Source organism: Marmota flaviventris, chromosome 1, assembly GCF_047511675.1.
Source record: "Marmota flaviventris isolate mMarFla1 chromosome 1, mMarFla1.hap1, whole genome shotgun sequence".
In the NCBI taxonomy this organism is placed as follows: domain Eukaryota; kingdom Metazoa; phylum Chordata; class Mammalia; order Rodentia; family Sciuridae; genus Marmota; species Marmota flaviventris.
Window position 1 is genome coordinate 106,681,143 of NC_092498.1, and position 12,508 is coordinate 106,693,650.

Below are 12,508 nucleotides of genomic sequence, written 5' to 3' on the forward strand. Positions count from 1 at the left end.
CTGTGGCACCTTTGCTTTTCTCCCCCTTTTTCTCTCTGTCTCTCTGTTTCCTGACCCCATCATGAACTGAGCACATTTCCTGCTTGGAATTTCCCCCATGATATGTTGCCCCAACTTGGCCCCGTAACAGGGGAGCTGGCCATTTGTGACTGAGACCTCTGAAACCATGAACCTCAAATAAGCTTTCCTTCCTCAAGTTGTTCTTCTTGGGTATTTTGGTCACAATGATGTGAAAACTGACTAAAACATGCATGTTACCACAAAGATAAATCTCACCAAAAAAATAAATAATGACAAAAAATTACTCATCTGTAAATACAACAGCCATTAATATAGGGTTTTATTCGTGTAATGGTATAATTATAAGCAAATCCCATTCAGAGTTTCAAAAGTTAACACAATGTCACTTTGGGGTAAAGTTCCCAAGAGAGGCTACTGGGGTACAAGCAATGTTCCAATACTTAAACTATGGGCAATATTATATATTTATGCTCACTTGTGAAAAATCAGTATGGTTTGTATATGTTTCTATGTGTATATTAAGCTTTGATAAATTTTGAGGAAAATCTCATAGTTAGGTAATGTTTGTCTCATGCCAAATTGGCAGAAATTTAAATGCTTGCCAACATAATCTGGTGGTGAGGCTACAGGAACACATGAATTCTGATGCAAAATGTCAACTGAGCAAAAGTTACTGTGGCACTATCTAGCAAAACTTCATCTGAATCACGTTATAATTAAGAAATTCTACTTTGGGGCATATATCCCAAAGGGAAATTGGCAAATATATAAAATAATTTATGTACCAGTTTCTTCCAGGATCAAAAGACTGTATATTCAACAAATATCTATGAAGAACTAGATGAGTAAAAAGCAAATATACACAGTATAGTATTAGCAACTGTAAAAAAATGGAATGAAAGAAATCTTTGTATACTGCTGCAAAGGAGTGTCTGTGATACAATTTTTAAACAAACAAAATTACAAGGTAAGATCAATCATTGACACAGCATATTTAATGAAGAAAAAGAAAGAAATACAGGTATGTATTCATCCTCAAAATGAATAATAAGTCATAAGTTAATGAAAATACTTCGCTAATGGAGAGGAAAGGGATAGGGTGCTAGTAGAGAGAATTTAGGAAAAAGCAAGATTTCTGAATGTGCATTTTCCATGATTCTTCCCTGGTCATATGTAAATGCTTTACACAAATATAATACCAAATTAAGTCAAAATGAAAGAAACATCTCCTAGAAACAGTGAATCATTTATGTACAAAAAAATATGATACAATGAAACTCTTTTGAGATAATCCAGTGGGATATAAGGAAGATGAGTGGAGAAAATGACAAGTTGAAAATTGTTGAAGCTGAATCATGGGAACATGCACATTTATTATGTTCTTCTTTCAACTTCACTATGTTTGAAATTTTCTATATGAGAGACAAATTACAGGAGAAAAGAGCTCAGATGAGAAAGATAAATAAAAAAAATATTCACAATGGTCACCTGGGTCTAGTATTGTAAGTGACTTTGGAGGGTAAAATATTTCTACTTTTTGAATTAAACATAAACACACACACACACACACACACATGCATAAAGATTTTGTAAATGAGAAATAAAAGAATAATGAAACAAATATTAGAACATAAATTCAAGTTATTTTTCTTTTGAGTCATTATAACTAAGTTCTCTCAAATAAGATGAATTCATATTAATGTATGATAAGAAAAGGATATTTCATAAATGAGAAAGAAGTGTGTCTAGTATCTTAAAGCACACATTTATCCTAAATGTCTTATTTCTCAATAAATCACAATAAATCATTAAATTTTCAATTTTGTTTTATTTTGCCTTATGTTTGATTTATATTCTTGTTTCCATATTCACATTATAGATTTAATTTTAACTGCATATTGCATAGAACTTACAGTGACACATCATTTAAAATAGCTCAATAATCATAAATATATTATTTTAAAGAAATAGAAAATGCATTGTAACCATATAACTTTTATTCAATTGGATTGAAAATTCTAAGAAAACAACCATATTGCAAATCTGGAAACAAAAGGGCAAAAAATAGCATTAACAATGTGTACAACAATAAAAGAAAAGTAACTTGAAAGACTGCCAGTGTTTTTTTTTTATGTATATGTGCCTGAGTGATGAATCACAAAAGTATCTTATTAAAATCATTTGACATCTGTTTAGGGAGATTTTTACCTCTGCTGTTATAATTATGTTGTGTTTAATTGAAATTTTATAAGTAAAAATCAGAGGGAAATTTTTTCCTAGACAGCTGTTGAAGGGTAACTAGATAATAAGTTTCCCATCACTGTTTAATTTTCCTTCAAATATGAAAATTATGGAGGCTGTTAGTTTGTTTATGGGAGGAGAGAGAGTGCATAATGGATGTGCCCTAATAATTCTTTTACGTCTTATTGAGCTTCTGTGTTGTATATTTTGACTGGATCTTATTCATGTTGTGTTAACCAAGTGTTTAATAGTTGATTTGTTCCTAGGGTTCTGTCAGAGTTTACCCTTTTTAAATACAGACCATGTATAATGAGGTGATGCAACTCCACAGCAGAATCCAAATAAAGTAAAGGAGACAGCAGTCTAGCCCAGCTGATGAGGCAGTGCTGAGGGAGGCAGAGGGACACAAGGGAGGGCTGTAAATCACTGGAAGAAAAGGAGCAACATGTACCTAGATCATATTTCTGGAAGTCTTCTAATGACCTTTGACCACCCACCCATAAAAGCCCCACCTAAGTGGAATTCAATAGAGCACAGTGGTTAGATGTATGGACATTTGTGTGACTTGAATTGGTCCCTAGTTGCAACTATAATATATATGATATAAGTGACTCACCAAGTTCACTTATATCAGCTATAAGTGAACTTGGTGAGTCACTGAATCTTTAACTTTCTTTGAGTAGTTACTTTATTGGTAATAGGAGAATGTTGATAACATTATAAGTAATCTCAAAGGATTTTAGAAGATCAAATGTATATAAAACTTGCAATGTTTGAACATTTTATAGCAGTTAACTGTATGGTCCCTGTACCTTAAATATCATATCAGTGTAAGCTAATACTAGTTTTAATTCTTATTTCTGGCATCAGACTATCCCTTATTTACCCTTAGAAATCTCTGCTCCTTGTGTTTTTACTCCAAGTATCTAAAGTACATTTTTCTCTCTGCCATATTCATTAATTTCTTTCTTATATCGCTAAACAAGCATTGCTCAAGTATCATCTATGTGTCTTTCAATAGTGTGTACACCCTTTTTCTGGTTTGTCAAATATTTTTTCCAACCTTTGTAAAATTTCAAATTTTAGTACGTTTGTAGAGATCACCTGACTTGATCTCTTTTCTGCCTTCAAGAATGGTATAAAGGTCCGCCAAACAAAAGAAGAGTTTGGTTTGTTCATTAACAGAAATCTCCAAAGATGCTTTCAGGAAGGTCATTACAGACCTGGCAAGGAAGATAGAAAGTTACGACGACAAGTTTTACTGTCTCCTCTACTTTAATAAGGAAACAGTGCTATGCCTCTTGAAAATCTCCAAAAAGATGATGAAAAAAAAAGCATTTGAAAAAAAAATAATGTTAGTAGGCATTCAAAGGATAAAGACAAGCTGATGCTGAATTTATGGAAATTGTGATCTGAAGACTAGATGGATTCATTTACAATTAATAGATTAGTTCTCATGTTAGGAAACATGCAGACTAGAAGGACACAGATCATCAGGCAAACAGATGGCAGGAATGCCTCAGGCAATCAAACAGTCCTTGTGTGGCCATGGTTGAGTAAATTTTGACAGGCAAGTATTCTCTCCTATAAGTAACAAGAGAACTAGACAAAATACATGAAGTAACTGTGTTCAAACATTAGGTAACAGGCATTGCAGGGTTGTAATCCCTGAAAGAATGAAGCAAGCAATGTGAGCTCCATGATTATCTTAGTTCCACTTGGAGGCACTTCCAAGATCGCACCACAGGGAGGGTGAGACCCAACAGAACATGGCAAGGTTTCTGAACTGAGAGCACAGGTCAAAGTTTGGAACTACAATGGTATCAAAGGTCATCAGATTTCTGAATAAGGGTCCCTTATAGAATTAATTTATGTATATTCAAAATCTACAAGGTTGATGTAGAAAAAAAAATGTCAGATAAACAGCCACTACTAGGAAGCCATGAACTAAAACATGATCAAAGCTTGCACAAGACAATGTCCAAGATAGAATCAGGAAGATGGCAGAAACCTTGTTAAACACCTTGGTACTCCAAAAAGTTGACCAGAAAGTCCATCCCATAGGATCTAGGATAATTTAGCTCTAAAAGCAAAGACTACTCAGAACCAAATAAGTTTTATTTATAGCCTTAGAATGCTCAGGCTGATGTACATTAAATTAAAAACCCAAATGAAAAAGAAATTCACACACTAAAAAATTAGAACATAGAATGTACAATATAAAAAGTCTGGTGGAAAATGATTACCCAATGAAAAGAAGCAGTAAAATTGATCATACACAGGAAAATTACAATTCAGCATAAATGGACAAAAAATGGCAGATATGATAAGATTAGCAAATGAGTATTAAAACCATGTACAAATATCTAAAGAGAAACATGAATGTACATAGGAGAGATGGAAGATATAAAAAAGAAACAAATGCAAATTTTACAGCTAGAAGACACAATATGTAAAATAAAAATTTCACTGATCAGTGAACTTGAAGACAGAGTAATATAAATTCTATAATCAAAATCCAAAGAAGCAGGAAAGAAGAACAATGAATAAACAGCTTCTGTGAACCATGAGACCATGTTAAGTATAAATACACAAATAGAATATGAAATAAAGAAGTAGGAGATTGAAGCAGAAAAATTATTCAAAGAAATAAAAGTCACAAATTTTCCAAATCTGATGATCCACAAAATTCAATGAACCTCAGGCACCATAAACTGAAACCGTGGTATATCAGCAACAAATCCCTGAAATTTAGTATTAAAGAAAAATTACAAAAGTAGCCTTAAAGAAATAGAAACAAAATATAGACAGGACCAATGATAAGAATCCCCACTAGATTCCTTGTTTAAAATAATGCAATTCAGAAGATAATGGAGAAAATATTATCTTAACATTCAAATAAAATTTTGTCAAGTCATATTTTCAATATGCATTGAAAATATCCTTTAAAAACAATAAGCCTTCTGATTTCAGAAATGTCGTCATTTAGAAAGAGTGTCAACTCCATGCTTACAAAAATAATCCTGGAAAAACATGCATTCTAGTGACTTTTTGAACCAACCAGAAAACAGAGGTCCTCAGGCAAACCACTGATCTGAAACCCAGTGAGGCACATGCAGTAGAAAAGAGAAACAAGACCAAGCACTTGTTTACAGAGATAGGTGCCACCAAACACTGTCTAAGCCAATAAGAACACTCAGTTAAACTTGTTCTGTGAATTGCTAAAGGCTGCGTGTGTGAGAGAGAGAAAGTATGAAGCAGATGAAGTCCTCAGAAGCAGGGCATTCTCACTGTCCTAGAGGCTTTAGTTCCAGGAACCCCACTAAGACCCCAGAAGAAGGTTGGGGCAAATCTTGAGAAAGCTCTCCCATGGTACAAGCCAGAACTTCTCCATGACTCCTTTTCTTTGTGAGATAAAAAGTCACTTCCAGGACAGGAAGGTCATTCCAACCTTCAGGGAAGTGGAATCCCGTGGCCACTTGGGCCACCACTAAAACTCAACCCAGAACTGTCTCCTTGTTGCCTCTAAAGAATAAAAATGTTAATATGCAGGGGTGGAATGTCAAAATCATATCCTGAGGTCAATGGTGGAGATTCACTAGAGCTAGGGAGAAAGAAGAGAAAAACCAAGCTTTGTTCCTGTGGGAGGTATAGAACTGTAGGATAGGCCCAGCATTACATCTTGGGGAAGGACAGGAACACAAGCTGCACAAGGCTGCTCAAGACTGAGGCTAAAGCCTGGGGCAGTGGTGAATGCCTGTAACCCAGTGACTCGGGAGGCTGACCCAGGAAGATCATGTGTTCAAAACCAGCCTCAGCAAAAGCGAGATGCTAAACAACTCAGTGAGACTCTGTCTCTAAATAAAATACCAAAAAGGGCTGGGGATTTGGCTCAGTGGCAAAGTACCCCTGAGTTCAATCCCCAGTAACAACAACAACAAGAACAAAAAAAAAGAGACTACAATAGAAAAAAGAAAGAAAGAGGGAAAAGAAAGATTGAGGCTAAGCTAGAATCTAGGCTAGTTCTTTCCGCTCTCCCCAATACCATTAATGCTAGCTAGTATGGAGTAAAATGAGCATAAACTGCAGAACTCTGCAAGAGATGGATTCCCTCTAGGAAGCAACAGACAAGGAAAACACAAAATACAATGGGCATCACTGTATGAATTTCAAGAGAAAAAGAAATCATCAGAATGTCTATGGGAACATCATGAGGCTAGCCTCATTCCAGAAGGGAAAAACTTGTAGTCAAGGGGGTTACAACTATTATTAGGCCTGTTCACAATTACCAGCAATCCCAGCAGGCCTGTGGGAATGGCCTCCTTGAGGATTGTAGAGATATTTTGCATGACTGTAGTGTATTGCATGATAACATGGAAAAGCTGTTTTAGGATGTACAACCCCACAGAACTTAAGACTATGATTCAAGACAGAGTTAACTGATAAGCTTTTAATTAAGTCCCTTATTCCCTTCTCTTCAAAATTTATTGGGCATTACTCTGCCCTTTTAAATCCAGGGATATAAAGAGAAATAAACCACAGTCTTCAGCTGTGGCTAATGAAGTAGGTGACAGGAGGTTTGCCTGGATATCACATCTTGTATGTTTATTTGTTGACTCCCTGTAGTCAGTGGACAGCTTTTGGTGGGTTTTATTAATTGGCTTTTAATTTTTATTTGTATCAAGGTCACAATTCCTCCAGAGCTATAAAGCACAAATACTCGGAGGCTTCCGGCAGGGGACCACAAGAAGGAGCAGGGAAACATTACCAGGAATAATCCTGGGAGTTTTACTAGGGTTGAAGTGTCATCTCTGGATTAGTGAAAGCATTGCAACATCTTTGTAAAGGCAAGTAGTAATTAGTATTCCATACAAAGAAGGTTAAATTACCTAATTAGGATTAATCATGTACTTGTCCCTCTTCCTTAAATCAATATCAAGAAGTTTCTTTTCTTTTTACTTCTACTAAAACCAGAAATCAATAGAACCAGATAAAGTTAGCACAGAAAGAAACTGGAACAAGGGCAGAATATTTATGACTTTTGAGCTCAAACTTGAGGAAGGAATGGTGATACCCCTAAAACTGTGCTCCTGCTAAAAATCAATGCATTCTAATAAAAAACATATTGTTACTTTTAGGTGTACTGATTTGTGGCCATTTTTCAAAAAAAAAAAAAAGTTCTGATTTTCAGGAGCTATACGGAGATGCTTAAAGACAAAATTATATTATGTCTATATTAGGTTTAAAGGGTTGGAAGGGATGGGAGGGGTAGGGCTATGGATGAAACAAAGTTGCCCTTGAGTTGGTAACTACTGAGCTGGGAGATGTGTATGTCAAAACAGTGCCTGCCCATGACATGATATTTACCAAAGAGAAAATCAGAGGAGGATCTGGGACCATCAAGAAATTCATTAATTAGGTTTCTGCCTTGCAAGTGTTGGAAATTTCACTCTAACTCAAACTAATTTTAATTAATAGTCAAGATAAGGGCTGGCTTCAAACATTGCTGGCCATAGGACCTCAAATGATGTGTTAGCGATGTTTTCACTATCCTCTCCCATGGAACTATTTTCTTTTCCACTGTATTTTTTAAATTTTATTTTTTATTCTAATTTGTTATATGTGACAGCAGAATGCATTATATTTTATATTACACATATACATCCCACTTTTTCATATTTCTGGTTGTATATAAATTATATTCACACCACTCGTGTCTTCATATATGTACTTAGAGTAATGATGTCCATCTCAGTTCACCATCTTTTTTACACTACATGTCCCATCCCTTCCCCTCCTTCCCCTTTGCTCTATTGTTTAATCTTTCCCTGCTTCCCCTCCCAACCCCACTATGAATCAGCCATCTTATATCAGAGAAAAAAAATTAGCATGTGTTTTTTGGGGATTGGCTAACTTCACTCAGCATTATATTCTCCAACCCCATCCATTTACCTGAAAATATCATGATTTTATTCTCTTTAATTACTGAGTAGTATTCCATTGTGTATATATGCCACATTTTCTTTATCCATTCACCTACTGATGGGCATCTACGTTGGTTCCTCAGTTTAGCTACTATGAATTGTGTTGCTATAAACATTGATGTGGCTGTGTCGCTGTAGTATGCTGTTTCAAATTCCTTTGGGTATAGATTGAGGAATGGGACAGCTGGGTCAAATGGTGGTTCCATTCCCAGCTTTCCAAGGAATCTTCATACTGCTTTCCATATTGATTGCACCAATTTGCAGTCCCACCAACAATGTATGAGTGTGCCCTTTTCCCCACATCCTAGCCAACCCTTATTGTTGTTTATATTCTTAATAGCTGCCATTCTGACTGGAGTGAGATGAAATCTTATAGTAGTTTTGATTTGCTTTTCTCTAATAGCTAGAGATGTTGAACATTTTTTCATATATTTGTTGATTGGTTGTATATCATCTTCTGAGAAGTGTGAGAGATAGGAGTTTAAATTCATTTTGTTGCATATGGATTTCCAGTTCTCCCAGCACTATTTGTTGAAGAGATTATCTTTTCTCCAATGTATGTTTTTGGTGCCTTTGTCTAATATAAGACAACTGTAATTATGTGGGTTAGTCTCTATTTCTGTGAGGAATGTCATTTGTTATAGAGGTCTTTCACTTCTTTTGTTGATTCCAAAATGCTAGAAAAACTAGTGATATCAGAAACATATCTCAACATTGTAAAGGCTATCTATGCTAAGCCCCAGGCCAATATCATTTTAAATTGAGAAAAATTGAAAGCATTCTCTCTAAAAACTGGAACAAGATAGGATGCCCTCTTTCACCACTTCTTTGTAACATAGTTCTTGAACCTCAACCCAGAGCAATCAGACAGATGAAAGAAATTTAAGGGATACCGACAGGAAAAGACGAACTCAAATTACCACCAAATTATTGGTGATATGACTCTATACCGAGAAGACCCAAAAACTTCCACCAGAAATCTTCCAGAACTAAGAAATGAATTCAACAAGAGTAGCTGGATATAAAATCAACAGCCATAAATCAAAGTCATTTCTGTACATCAGTGACAAATCCTCAGAAAGAGAAACTAGGAAAACTACCCCATTTACAATAGCCTCAAAAAATAAAATAAAATACTTGGGAATCAACTGAACAAAAGAGGTGAAAGACCTTTACAATGAAAACTACAGCAAGCTAAAGAAATAAATTAAAGAAGACCTTAGAAGATGGAAAGATCTACCTTGTTCTTGGATAGACAGAATGAATATTGTCAAAATGACCATACTACCAAAAGCACTATACAGATTCCATGCAATCCCAATCAAAATTCCAATGACATTCCTCATAAAAATAGAAAAAGCAATCATGAAATTCATCCAAAAAAATAAAAAATAAATAAGAGCCAGAATAGACAAAGCAATCCTTAGCAGGAAAAGTGAAGCTGGTGACATTTCTATTCCAGATCCAAACTATATGACAGAGAAATAGTAACAAAAACATCATGGTATTGGCACCAAAATAGACTTGTAGACCAAAGGTACAGAATAGAGAACACAGAAATTAAACCTCTATCTCTCACCATGCACAAAACTCAACACAAAGTGGATCAAAGACCTAGGAATTAAACCAGAGACCTTGCACCTAATGGAAGGAAAAGTAGGCCTAAATCTCCATCATGTAGGATTAGGCCTCAACTTCTTAATAAGATTTCTATAGTGCAAGAGTTAAAGCCAAGAATTAATAAATGGGATGGATTCAAACGAAAAAGCTTCTTTTCAGCAAAAGAAACAATCAGTGAGGTGAATAGTGAGCCTACAGAATGGGAGCAAATTTTTACCACAAGCACATCAGATGGAGCACTAATCTCTAGGATATATAAAGCACTCAAAAACTGTGGACTGGGGATGTGGCTCAAGAGGTAGCGCGCTCGCCTGGCATGCTCACGGCACTGGGTTCAATCCTCAGCACCACATAAAAATAAAATAAAGATGTTGTGTCCACTGAAAACTAAAAAAAAACCTTAACACCAAAAAAAAAAACAAATAACCCAATCAATAACTGAGCCAAGGAACTGAACAGACACTTCTCGGAAGAGGATATACAATCAATCAACAAATATATTTAAAAATGTTCAACATCTCTAGCAATTAGAGAAATAAAATCCAAATTACTCTAAATATTTTATTTCACTCCAGTCAGAATGGTAGCTATTAAGAATACAAACAAAAATAAGGGTTGGCGAGGATGTGGGGAAAGGCACACTCATACACTGCTAGTGGGACTGTAAATTGGTGCAGCCAATATGGAAAGCAGTATGCAGAATCCTTGGAAAACTGAGAATGGAACCACCATTTGATTCAACTGTCCCACTCCCCAGTCTACACCCAAAGAACTTAGAAACAGCATACTACATGGACACAGCGACATCAATGTTTATAGCAAACAATTCACAGGTAAATGGATGGAAATGGAGAATGTCATGCTAAGCAAAGTAAGTCAATCCCAAAAAAAACAAAGGACAAATGTTTTTTTTCTGGTAAGTGGATGCTGATCCATAATGGGGGTTGAAGGGAGTGAGAATGGAGGAACTTTGGACCAAGGGGAGGGAAGATACGGGTAGGAAAAATGGTTGGAATGACATGGACATCATTACCCTAGGTACATGTATGACTGCACATGTGGTACAACTCTACATCACATACAACTGGAGAAACAAAAAGTTGTGCACCATTTGTGTACAATGAATCGAAAAGCTCTCTGCTCTCATGTATAGCTGATTAGAACTAATAAAAAATAAACTAAAAAAAAAAACACCACCTCTATTCTTTATAAATTACTCAGCCTGTGGTCTTCCATTGTAGCAATAAAAAACAGAGATAGACAGGACTCCTGTGGGAAGCAGAGATCAAGAGCTCAGGGTTGAGCCAGAGCCAGACACACTATCTCCCAGGGGACCTTGCTTCCCTCCAACCCCAGAGAAAGAACAAACAGTGGCAATTCCTCCTCATGGCTGTTGGAAATGAGGTTACTGGGAGAAACTACTGCTGGTATAGTCCTTTGACTAACAGGTTCTTTACCTCCCATCTTGTTCCTTTCATTCCTTTGTTATTAATAATCACATCTTACTTTTCAAACCACAAACCTAACACAGAATGTTATTCCAATAGAAGCTGCTATGAAGCTGCAGTATGAAGAAATGCATGACCTGACTCACTAGTGCAGTTGAATAGGATACAGTTTCCCCTGCCCAAGTCTCAGGTACTCCCAAGGGGGGATCCAGGAAAGGCCCTAGTCCCAGCAAGGAAGGCTATGTTTGGGGGAAAAAAAAATTACTTGCTGCCCTTAGGTTTAAACTCTGGATGGAAGAGCTCTATAAACCAGGGCAGTGCCATATCACTCCACGCCAGAGCACACACTACATGCTGCCTTTAACCACAGGATGCACAGGAGAGAGGAGAGAGCATCAGGTTTACCTAGTTATTGGAGAAAGAACATTGAAGATACCAAATGGATGATCAGATATGACAATGAAAGACTTAAAAATTATTGTATTGACCAGGAAGAAAGGTATGCAGCATCCGAGCTACGGATCCAACATCAATCTGCAAATTACCGAAATGAACTGGCACAGAAAGAAGTTGAAATTAGGCAACTGAAAGCAAGACAGTTTGTACTAGAGGATGAGTTGTTGCAACTGAAGTCCACAGGCTTTCCTTAGTTAGCTGCTAAAGCAGACAGCCTGATATTTCAGGAAAAAAAAAATAGGAGGAAAGCAACATTTCCTGTATACATCTGCTTTAAAATCATAGCTTAAAATTTATGCTTCAAGTGGGTAAGTAAATAAATAAGATTAGGACTTATTTATCAGTAAAAAAAAATTAGAAGTCCCAATTTCATAAATAAGTCTAGGTCATATAAGAAGTCCTAGACTATAAATAAGTCAAGTCTCGTCTTATAGCAAGAACATCTCATTATACAAATCAAAAAAGTACATTAGGTTGACAAGGTATACATGTGGAAAAGGAGTCTCTGATCTTCAATATCATCCTCCCCAGCCCAGTAGTAATGAGCCCTTTCCCTGCTAATTAGAGATGCATTGATTTGGGGACTTGCATTCACATTCTTGCCTTCAGTATGGTTTAGATTAATAGTGTCCAATACATTGAATAATTTATTTATAATCACTATATAATGGTTAATACAATATGAAATTGTTCTTTCTAAAACAACAAAAAACAGTCATCTTGTTTGGTGTTGGGGGG